This window comes from Macrotis lagotis, chromosome 6, assembly GCF_037893015.1.
Source record: "Macrotis lagotis isolate mMagLag1 chromosome 6, bilby.v1.9.chrom.fasta, whole genome shotgun sequence".
NCBI lineage: Eukaryota > Metazoa > Chordata > Mammalia > Peramelemorphia > Peramelidae > Macrotis > Macrotis lagotis.
Genome location: NC_133663.1, coordinates 112,995,483 through 113,007,648, shown reverse-complemented (window position 1 = coordinate 113,007,648; position 12,166 = coordinate 112,995,483). Strand labels below are relative to the sequence as shown.

At 34.4% G+C, this 12,166-nt stretch overlaps 1 pseudogene; it reads right to left on the bottom strand.

Moving 5' to 3' along the window:
• Window positions 1–731: 731 nt before the first annotated feature.
• LOC141492190 (jhy protein homolog) overlaps window positions 732–12,166 on the bottom strand; it is an 87,766-nt pseudogene continuing 76,331 nt past the window's right edge.

Here is a 12,166-nt window from a genome sequence, read left to right as displayed (position 1 = left end):
ACTCTAGTAGCAGAGAATCTTGGGAAGATGGTGGGGTACATCAGAAACCTTTGGCTTTCCAAATTTTCTCCACAAAAAGGGAAAAGAAAAAAGAACAATTTCTAACACAGAGTAAAGTAGTTTTTTCACTAAGACAATTTGATAAGAAGCAAGTGGAAATACCTCCAGAGATGGAGGTTCAGTCTGAGTGAAGAGCAAACACCTCTAGGTTGACTCTGTGGAATTAACAAACATCAGGCGTTAAGGGAAGTTGCATTGTGGCAGCTACTAGTGTTATCTCAGTCTAACTGAGATTACTTAAAACCATAATTTAAAAAGACCAAGGTCTCCAAATGCATACAGCGTCAGCCAGAGTCCTACTGAGCCATATCTGAACACTTGTCCAAGTTTGCTCTGGAGGAGAAAGTGAAGCAGAGATTCAACTTGAATGAAATGCAAACATCAATTTTTTTTTTTTTATCATTAAACTAAAAGGCTTTATTGTCTGGTCATTAGTAGACCAAATTCTTACTAATTTGAAAAATAAATGATTTCTATATGATTTCTCACCTAAAGGAAAGTAGATTATGGAATCATGTAACATGTACCTATATTTTTAATCCTATGGAAACACACATAGACCATATCCTGATTAGAATGAAAGGCAGTCAGTCATTGCTTGCAGGGATTGGATCGGAGTTCACTTTTTTCATATACCTTGCTCCTAATAGGTCTTCCTAAGGACACATTTTCTATACAATATGAAGGACTTTGAAAGCATCCACAGCCTGTTTTTCTCTTTCGTGTCTGTTCTGTAGAACTTATAGCAATGAGATTTCAGTTAAATTCATTTCTTTTCCAGAACAGGGCTGATTTCTGTCTTGCTTCGATTCTTGATCATTTAGATTTGGTGGGTTAGGGTTTGGAATTTTCCTAGCATATTCCAAAGCCTTCTGACGAGAAATGGAAGGTTTACTCTCAGGTTTTGCTGTTTGTGGTTTTTACCCAGAGGACAGAACTTTCATGTTGTACTCCTTAACTTGTTTTGCATATTGCTTCTGTTGCTTTAATTTTTTTAATTTTATCTTTGAGAGACTCAAAGTCAGGTACAAGGCCTCCAAGCTACACTTCTTTTTTTCTGGTAACCTTTCAACCTGTAATTCTTACTGGCAACTCTATCCTTATGCTAGTTCTGCTTCTCCAGTTGTAATAGGTAGCCTTCAGAGTTACAAGGGCTCAGTGTTGTCTGACTCCCCTGGCTTTTTTCCATATTGAGTTGGGATTTGCTGTCTACTCTTGAGACTTTTGATGGAAACACTGCATTGGAGGTCACTTCACTGGGTTGTACTTCAGTCAGCTGCATTAAGGCTTGCTGATGCTGCTCCATTATATGGGTAAACTGAGTATCTGGAGAAACCCTGGCTGGCTGACTTTCAGATGAAGGACAGAATTTCCATAGCATATCTAAGTTACTATAGCTTGCTTCTGAATATGTCTGTGTCCGTTGTCTCTGAGTTGAAGTTTTATTTTCAAATGATCCTTAATTATCCATATTAGAAGTGGATTTAGAGCCTTTCTGGTGTTTCTTAGATGATTTGTTAATGTAGCTGAAGTCCCAATCAGGTTGCAGATTGAACCTGTAAATCAAAGAACTACTTTCTTGGAAGCTCTGATGTCCTCCTTCTTCATTAATACCATTAAGGTATTAAATCCAGCAGGATTTTTATAAGTGGGTTTATTAAAAAGTTTTTTAGATAAAATAAAGTTACCAGGTGCTTCTTTATAATGTTGGGGTCTAAAAGCATGCAAATCTTGTAAATGGGTGACAGGCTTATTCTTATGTTCAAGATTTAGTGAAGGACCATCTGATTTAATCTGTTTATACTGTCCTCTGGGCATAGAATTCTGGTTACTTTGACTTACATCTAGTTTTTTAGGTACATTGCGAGTTTGGTGATATGGGCCCACTCCCAAGTTTGTATTGTCTTCAAATTTTACATATGCCTTTTCTTCTTGAAGCTGGCCTGCCATCAGTTGTTTCAGAAGACATGGGTGAATTTTGTTCTTTCAGATTGCGACCATTGTTCTTGGTAATCCTTTCATTCTCACCAGGGATTTGAGGAGGGGGATCATTCCCCCTGGGGAGTTTAACTGCTTCATTATTGATGTCAGATTTTGAAATTGTGGACTTTCCTCCTCTAAGCTGTCAAAGCTCCATCTCCTTCATTAGGGATTCATGGTTTTGGTTCTGTTTCTGAAGGTTAGATTGGAATTTTATTTCCTGGACAGAGATTTGTGAGTCAGATTCAAGAGAGTCTTGGAAAATCTGATGTAAATCTTTGTTTAAAGGTGGTTCAGTGGATCTGACTTTTAAGTTGGTGTGATGAACAGGGGGATGAATGGAGAATTTTGGAACTGGTGCAATGTTATTCATGTTGCAAATGTTCGAAGGGTTGCAGATCCGAAGAGTTGGTTATATACATAAATTTGAGGTTCATAATAGCACTACCTGCCGTGCTCCTCCTCTGCTCGGGCTGCAGCACCCCCTCCTCCCCCTCCTCCACCACTGCCACCTCATTCTCAGACCTGTGCCCCCACTTCCCTCCAGCCCCGCCTCCCGCTGGTGGAGCCTTTGCCCAAACATCAATTTTCTTTAAGATTTTGCTTGTAATGCAAAAAAAAAATGTAAAGGAAAATGTCCTAGGTCTACCAAATCTAAAACAATACCATAAAGAGGCAGTCATCAAGACTGCCTGGTTATGGTTAAGAAATAGAGTAATGAGAGCCGCTAGGTGGCCCAGTGGACAGAGCGCTTATCCTGGAGTCAGGAGTACCTGAGTTCAAATAGGGCCTCATACACTTAATGATCACCTAGCTGTGTGGCCTTGGGCAAGCCATTTCATGCCATTGCCTTGCAAAAACTAAAAAAAAAAAAAATGGATCAATGGATTAAGATAGGTTCTAAAGAAACAATAGTCAATGACTAGAGTAAGCTACTGTTTGACAAAACTAAAGACATCAGCTTCTGGGATAAGAACTCATTATTTGTCAAAAATTGTTGGAGAAATTGGAATAGAGCATGACAAAAGCTAGGCATAGATCCACCCCTCACACCCTATAGCAAGATAAGGTCGAAATGGGTATAGGATTTAGACATAAAGGGCAACAGATATATTAAAAGACCAAGAAATACTCTATCAGATGTATGAAAAGGGGACAAATTTGTGACCAAGCAAGAAGTAGAGTAGATTGCAAACTGCTAAATAAATGAATTTGACCATATTAAGTTAAAAAAGTTTTGCACTAATAAAATCAGTGCTACCAAAATTAAAAGGAAAGCAGAAATCTGGGAAACCATCTTCACAACTAGGAGTTCTGATAAAGGTATCATTTCTAAAACATACAGAGAAATGCATCAAATTTATTTGGTTGCAAGTCATTCCCCAAATGGTAATAGAATATGAATAGACAGTTTTCAAATGAAGAAATTAAAGTGATATATAATCATATGAAAAACTGCACCAAATCATTATTGATTAGAGAAATACAAATTAAAACAACTATGAGGTATCACCTCACATCTATCAGACTGGCTAAGATGACAAAAAGGGCAAATATTCATTGTTGGAGAGATTGTGAGAAGATTGAGAGATTGATGCATTGCTGGTGGATTTGTGAAGTGATGTAACCTTTCTGGAACGCAATAAGGAACTATGTCCAAAGAGCAATAAAAATGTTCATTCCCTTTCGCCCAGCAATTCTAATTCTAGGTCTAGATCCAGAAGAAATCATGAAAAGTGAGAAAAGTCCCATATGTTCCAATATGTCCATAGTAACTCTTTTTGTAGAAGCAAAAAATTAAACACTAAGGGGATACTTATCAATTGGGAAATAACTAAACAAGTTATGGAAGATGATGATCAGATTCTAGACAGATATGAAATGATTTAAAGGATCTGATGCTGAGCAAAGGGAGCAAAATCAATAGAACAATGTACATATTAGCAACAACATTGTGACATGATCAATCTTGTATTAGACAAGCTATAGACAATGATATTCCCATTCAGGGAAAGAAAAACAAAACAAAAAAATCCTAAAAAACCTTCATAATCTGATGAACACTTTATAAAAGTAATTTCTTATGTATCTCTCTCCCTTAATCCTAATTCCTCAAACCAAAAATGACTAATCCATAAAAATGTTTATCAAAAATATATGTGTTATATATAACATACATATAACATACATGTATATATGTTAACCTGACTCCCACTGAGGGGAGGTAGGCAGGAAGAAATAGTAGATGGAAATTTTGTAATTTACAAATATTTGTATATATATATATATATATATATATATATACATAAACGGATGAATGCTGAAAAAACTTTCATAACATGCATTTGGAAAAAATGAAATATTAAAAATAGACTTTGCTTATAGATATTTGAAGTCTTAAGATATCTTCTTCTGAGTTGATAGCTTGACATTCCCTATATTTAACTTTTTATGATTTTGTTCTTTATTAATCTGTTCATTTTCCTAGCCTATTTCTGAACTTTTGACTTCATGTAAAAGTTATACTCTATTCACCTCCTTGATATGGGAGAGGATGATTTGACATAAGCTTCTATTTTTTATGTGCTTTGGCTACTTTCAGATATTGGTCTAGGGAATTGTAATTTTTCACTGCTTCTAGCAAACTATAATCCAAGGGTAGATCTGCTTAGTGCCATACTGATTTACAATCTTTTCATTATGCAAATTATGCATATTCATCATGAATGAAACAATTCTGCACTTCAATTATGTCCTGGAACTGGAAAAATAGCAAAAGATTTTCTAGATGGCACCTGTTCCTTGTCCTCCCGTGTTAATTCAGTTGCGTCCTGGGATCTCTTTCTGCATAGGGATTCAGTCCCCTAACCATGCCTGGGCTATTTTTCTCAGTTACTACCACAGGTATGGTTACAGTGCAGTTATCACTATTTCTTCCTGTGGGCTAGACTTTTGGACAGGTCTCCACTCCACTTCTTCCTTTTGTATTCTTCATAGTTCTCTTTCTGTATTCCCAATCTACACTGAACTGAAAGGAAATGTCTCACTGTGTGATTTTGTGTGGGCTTTCCTGACCAAAATTTGATTTGGCTCACTTTCTATGGTTTGTGGGGAGCTTTGCCAGTTGTGACCTCTCATTCTGCCATTTTAGCTTTATCCTCTTCAGCTCAATAAAATCTTTCCTCTGACCCAGGGGAATTTTTACTGGCCTGTGCCTGTAGCGTTCTCTCCTTATTTCTTCCTCCTAAACTTCCTCAGGGACCAGATTAAAAAAAAACAAAAAAAACCTTTGTCCAAGGGGATACTAGGTGGTGCAGTGGATAGAGCACCTGCCTTGGAGTCAGGAGGACCTAAGTTCAATCTCAGACACTTAATAATAATAGCCTGACTGGGTGACCTTGAGCAAGTCACAAAGCCATTGCTTTGCAAAAAAGCAAAAAGCAAAAGCAAAAACAACCCATTGTCCAGAGAATGTCTTGCCCAGTCTTTCTCAAATCTAGTGTTTCTTTCTGTTTATTAGTTTTCATTTAGTTTTGTATAATTTTTGTATATAATTTATGAATTATCTACCCATTATTCTTTGAGTTTCTTGAAATTAAGTATTGTTTGTCAATTTTTTTTGCATCTTAGCATTTAGTATAGTGACTAGCATATAATTGACAATCAATAAATTTTTATTGACTGCCTCCTCTGTGTATTTCAATAAATCTTCCTTTAGATTAAGTATATATATATAGCCTCAGCAGCTAGGTAGCACAGTGGATAAAGCACCAGCCCTGAATTCAGGAGGACCTGAGTGCAAATTTGGATTCAGAGACTTAATAATTGCCTAGCTGTGTGACCTTGGGTAAATCACTTAACTCCATTGCCTTAAATAAATAAAAAAAGAATAAATGGCTTTTCTTCTTTTTTTTGTTGACTCTGTTTCCTTGAAGTTTATTATAACATTTTTCTTGCATACTTCATCATTTCATTTCTTCTAAATTTTAATATGTCCTCATTTCAATCATTACTTTATACCTATTTGAGCATTCTTCGTAGCCTCACAGTAGCATATAAACTTTTTGAGTGTTGATTTTCATTTTTGTCTTCATAACTCCTATGATGTCTTGCATATAGTTGATCATTTTCAGAATTGTTTGTCTGCTTCACTTATCATTCTTTTCATGTTATATAGATTTAGTTTGGAGGCTTATTAAATTGTCCAAAGAATTTCCTTATTTCTTTAGAATATGTTGAAATTATCTTTTCCCCCCTTATGCACATAATGAAAATTCAAAGGAATATAAAAATCCAAAGTCTCAAAATTTGTTCTTATTGTTGAGCTCCCCAATGACACTAGATTTCCCTGTTTTTTTTTTAATTTTTCTGTCCTAAGAGAAATTGGAAGAAAAATGATGAGAAGGAACTAAAATTCATACGTCTATAATTATTTAATTTATCAATGAATTAAGAAATACTTATTAATCAAATAGGCAGTACCTTGGATATGGGTAATTGCTTACTATAAGTTTGTTGACAAATGATGAGAGAAATAACAAAAACACATGCTTTACAATTGAAACAGGCATTTAGCTGTGAATTATTGTGAACCTTAACAAAATTGACACCACTGAAGAAACTGAGTTGAACAGCATAAATAAATAAATTTCAATGAAATTTGAGAAATATAAATTTTATTAGGAGGTATAATGCTATTTATGATTATTTCATTTATTTTTTCTTTATCCCTTATAAATGTACTATGACCACCCAAGCAGGATATTCTTCTACTTAGACTCTTCTCTTAGACCATTTGAAGCAACTCAGAAAAACTAACCAATACAACAAGAGCATCTGGAAATGTATATTTCAACCTGAAACCATGGTTTTTCATGTTCCTATATGTGAAGAACACATTTTAGCAGTATTCATCAGGAACAAAATTAGGTTTTGTGCAACATCATAAATTTAATATATGCAAAATACATAGAACATATGTAGATATCTTGAAAATATTGTGAGCATTCTATGACATATATTGTATATTAATGCTACCAACAGTTATATGCAGTAAGAAAATAGGCAAAAACTTAAGCACTTATGAAATAACTTTAGTCTCTGATATATAGGTTCACCCTACCTCTCCATCACCTGTCCTTCAGAGAAGAAAAGGAGGGATTATTGAAAGAAACAGAGGTCTGTGACCTCGTTCCTTTACATCTTATTATTTCTTCTCCCAAAAAATCACAAAAGTCAGACATGCATTTGTTATATGAAAACATAGTTGACCTTAGAAGTCATTCACTGATTACAATTTATCTACCTGTATATTGTTCATCTATACTGATTGTGGTAATCACATAATTTGAATTACATAGCGAAGCTCCTTCCTTCCTTCTTTCTTTCCTTCCTTCTTTCGTCCTCTTTCTTTTTTCTTTCTTTCTTTCTCTTTCTTTCTTTCTTTCTTTCTTTCTTTCTTTCTTTCTTTCTTTCTTTCTTTCTTTTTTCTTTCTTTCTTTCTTTCTGTCTGTCTTTCTTTCTTCCTTCCTTCCTTCCTTCCTTTCTTTCTTTCTTTCTTTCTTTCTTTCTTTCTTTCTTTCTTTCTTTCTTTCTTTCTTTCTTTCTTCCTTCCTTCCTTCCTTTCTTTCTTTCTTTCTTCTTTCTTTTTAGCAATGCTACTAGAACATAGTAAAAGAAAATTGACTTGGACACTGCTTCTATTCATAATCTTAAATTATTTGTTCATATACCTGACAGAAGAAAAACAAAAGAAAAGAAAAATTAAATTTCATACTGAAATTCTCATTCTATATTTTCTTTTCCTTTCCTTAATTTTCCTTTTTCTTTTTAAGTTTTTCCTTTTAATTTTTTCTTCTTTAAGAAATTTTTCCTTCTCAAAATTTTAGCCAGTTATTTTTTTGGGGGAAGTAAATGTGAGATACTTTACCTAGTCACAAAATATATAAACACAAGGAAAAATCCTGAAGACCTATCAAGTAAAATGATATCTATATCCAGAGGTAAAAAAAGATGAAATCATAGTGGAGTCTGAATGCAGAGCAAGAAAAGTTATATTTATATTTTAGAAACTTGTTTCTTTCTCTCTCATGTTTTTCCCCTTAAATCTAATTCTTTAATAATACAACTAATATAGAATTAAATTGTGATTATACATGTACAAACTATATCAGATTGTTTGCTGTTATTATGGCAGGAAAGATGGAAAGGAGGCTGGTAGGAAAAAGTGAAATTCAATGACTTACGAAAGGATGAATGTTGAAAATTTTTTTTGCATGGAAATAATAAAATAAAAAAAATAAATAAAATAAAAAAAATAAATAAAATAAATAAATAAAATAAAAAAAATAAAAAAAATAATAAAATAAAAAGTGAGCAAAATCAGAAATAATAGTTCTCAAATAAATAGCAAAGACAGAAGAAAGGTCAGTCAATAAAAAAATAATAATGTGAGACAATATAACCTGCAAGAAGTAATCCTATTTGCTCTGAGGATAGTATTGGTTTCAAAATAATATAATCACTTGTATTTATATAAGATCTCTATATAAGATATGGTTAGATATATAAGATATTAGATGTAGATATATAAGATATATTTAGATATATAAGATTTATTTAGGATTGATGTCTAAATCTGAAAAACCATTTTGATTCATGTGTGGCATGTATAGGCATGAGATTTGTGCAGCATAGACTTCAATTGCTACCTTAGTTTGAAACCAAAGAGGTACTCTGGCATGCATCTTGCTTGTAATTTTATATTTCTCCAATAAGATATAAAGCTAGAATTGCAACTATCTACCTCACTTAAAATGTGTAATTCTAGTGCAACATAATTTCAATACTTAATGGGAATCAAAACATTCTCATGAGGAAGATGTTAGCAATTTAATTTCTTCTCTGGTTATTCAAAACACCATCATGAATAGCATATTTGTAAAAACATGGTATATCACTTCATTTATATAAGGAAATCTCTATAATGAAATCACAAAGACAAAGTAACACAATATTAAAGGAGCTCCATTTTCAGAAACTTAGATAAAACTCTCAGTCCTCTCTTGTCATATTCAATGTTAGCATATCACATTCAAAAATCTCTCAATCAAAATGGAGTAAGAATTTTAGTAAGAAATTTGTACTTAAAAGAAGAATCCTTTCTTATAGTAAACCTTGAATATTCAGAATAAGAAGTTGTATAATTTAATTTCTGGAGATTTATTTTATATATGTATAACTATATTTACATCTAATGTTTATAGAGATAGAGATATAATATATATGTGTATACACACACATATATATACATACAAACATATACATATATATATATACACACACATACACACACTGAGTGTTGATATGATTTAAAATAATTTTTTGAGTCACCTATCAAAAATATTTGATTTAAAATCATTGAAACTTCATTGAAGGACAGCTAGGTGATGCAGTGGATAGAACACTGGCCCTGGAGTCAGAAGTACCTGAGTTCAAATCCGACCTCAGACACTTAATAATTACCTAACTGTGTGGCCTTGGGGAAGCCATTTAATCCTGTTTGCCTTGCAAAAAAAAAAAAGAAACCTAAAAATAACTTCCACAATTTTAAAACCCTTTAAGGTTCAAAGGAATAAAACAACACTGAGATCATATATTCTTATTGCCTAATCACCACTTCCAGATCAGATTTCTTGTACTTTAGCCATCACCCTAAAATAATCTTATTTGCCTGCACTGTTACATTTTGACTCCTCCTCCCCCCTGAGTTTATTGGCTTTGGAAGGTGAACTGAATTCCAGTCTTAATATCACCCTCTGGTCATTTCCCAATAATTTTTATTCACATCTACTTCTTCCCCAACCATTCTGATTGTGTTTTATCTATATTTTTCCTCCTCAAAATTTGAATTCCTTGACTTCACACCAAGATGGCGGAGAGAAACCAGGCACTGTGCTAAAGTCTCCTAATTTTCCCTCAGAACTAATATGGATCAAGTCTCAACAGAGATTTCATCAACAAAACACAGAAAAAAGAAGCTAGGAGAAAAACAACTCTGAACAAGTTCTGTCTCAAGAGGGGCAGGTGAGACCTAGGACCAAACTCAGATCAGTTGAGGAGGCTTTGCTGTGGGAACAGTGGTCTGGGGAGATACAGCAGGACTGGAGGAGGATTTCCAGCAAAGAGAGTATCAGAGTGTGGCTGAACATCAGTCTGCTCAGCTCAGGGCCAGGGGCTCCATACTTTCAACTGAGCCCTCTTCCCAGACCAACACAGTAATGGCCCTTCCCGCTTAATAGAGAGATTGACTACCTAGCCTCAGGGCCCATCCTACATTGTGCAAGGTGAACAGTATCCAGCTGTGCCCCCCACCCCCTCCAGGACTAGAGAGTGGGGCTCAATCAAGGTCACAGACACTCCAGAGAAGAAACTACCACCCACTACTGGCCAGCCCACTTGGAGTTACTAAACCCAGTGAGAAAAACCTATAAGAATTTCAACACCAAAGGTCTGTGAACCAGCTTCACCCCCCCCCAACACAAGATCTTAGAAAAATGAAGAAAGGCCAAAAGAAAGGGGGGGTCAATAAAAAAACTACCTTGATGACAAAGATCCTAACTCAGAGAGATTTAGAACCTCTGAGGAGAATATGAATTGTTATCCAGCACAGAAAGACTTCCTAAAAGAAATAAAGAAGGAATTTAAAAATCAATTAGAAAAATTGAGGAAAGAAACTCAAGAGAAAATTAGCACCTTGCAATAAGAAAACAAATCATTGGAAAACACAATTGGACTAATGCAAAAAAAAATAATTCTCTCAAAACCACAACTGGGCAAATGGAAAACTCCTTGATAAATTGTATTGATCAATTGGAAAAGGAGTTGTAAAAGCTAAATGAAGAAAATTCTTCTCTAAAAAAAGAATGGCATCTGTGGAAACTAAAGATTTCATGAGACAACAAGAATCTGTTACAACAAAAAATCAAAAAAAGTAGAAAAAATGTAAAATACCTCATAGGCAAAACCACTGACCTCAAGAATAGATCCAGGAAACAAAGAGAAACAAAGCCTAGGCTAAATATTACAGGATTTGATGACAGAAAATTGCCCTGATATCATAGAACCAGAGGGCAAAGTAGTTATTGAAGGAATTCATTGATCTCCTCTTTAAAGTGATCCCCAAATGAAAACACCAAGAAACATTGTGGTCAAATTCCAGAACTAAAAGAGAAAAGAGAAAATTCTGCAAACACAGAGAAAGAAACAATTTAGATTTCAAGAAGCCACAGTAAGGATTAGACAGGGCATGGCTCCATCATCATTAAGGGATTAAAGGGCCTGGAATGAGATATTCCAAGGAGCAAGGAAGTCTAGAATTCTGCCAAGAATTCATATCCAGAAAAACTGATCCTTCTATCCCAGGGGAAAAGATGAAAATTTAACAAAATAGGAGACTTCCAACTTTTCTTGAAGAAAAGGCCAGAGCTAAATGGAAAATTTAGACTTCAAACAGGAGACTCATGAAACATATGAAAAGGTTACAAAATAGGGTAAAGAAAAAATTGCTATCCAATAAGATAAACTGGACATATCTCCACCTGGGAGAAATATTCACATAACTCTTGGGAATCATGACTCTATTAAAGAGAATATACTTAGCCAGAAGTAATGGACAGTCATGACTTATCTATGATTCTGATAGAATGATTTAAAAACAATGACTCCTTAAAAAAAAGGGACAGTAAAGAGCCATGAGGATGGAGGAGATTTAATAGAGTAAATGAAATTACATAAAGAGGTACAAAACCCCTATGACACTAGGGGGAAGAAGGGAGGAGGAGGTGAGATCTGCTTGAAACTTACTCTCATTGGATTTGTCTTAAAGTTAACATACACTCACAAACATATCTTACCTTTCAAGTATTAAAAAGGGAAAGGGGGAGAGGGAAGGAAAACAGGAATTAACAAATCAAGTGAAGGTAGAAGGGCCAAAAGGAAAGGGGAAAGAAAGGGGAGGAGGACTGAATATAAGGAGGCAAACACCTTGAAGGTGATAGTATTTACAAACAAAATAATAGGGAATATGGATAAAGTGAAAAAAGGGAAAAATACAGGGGGGAAGATA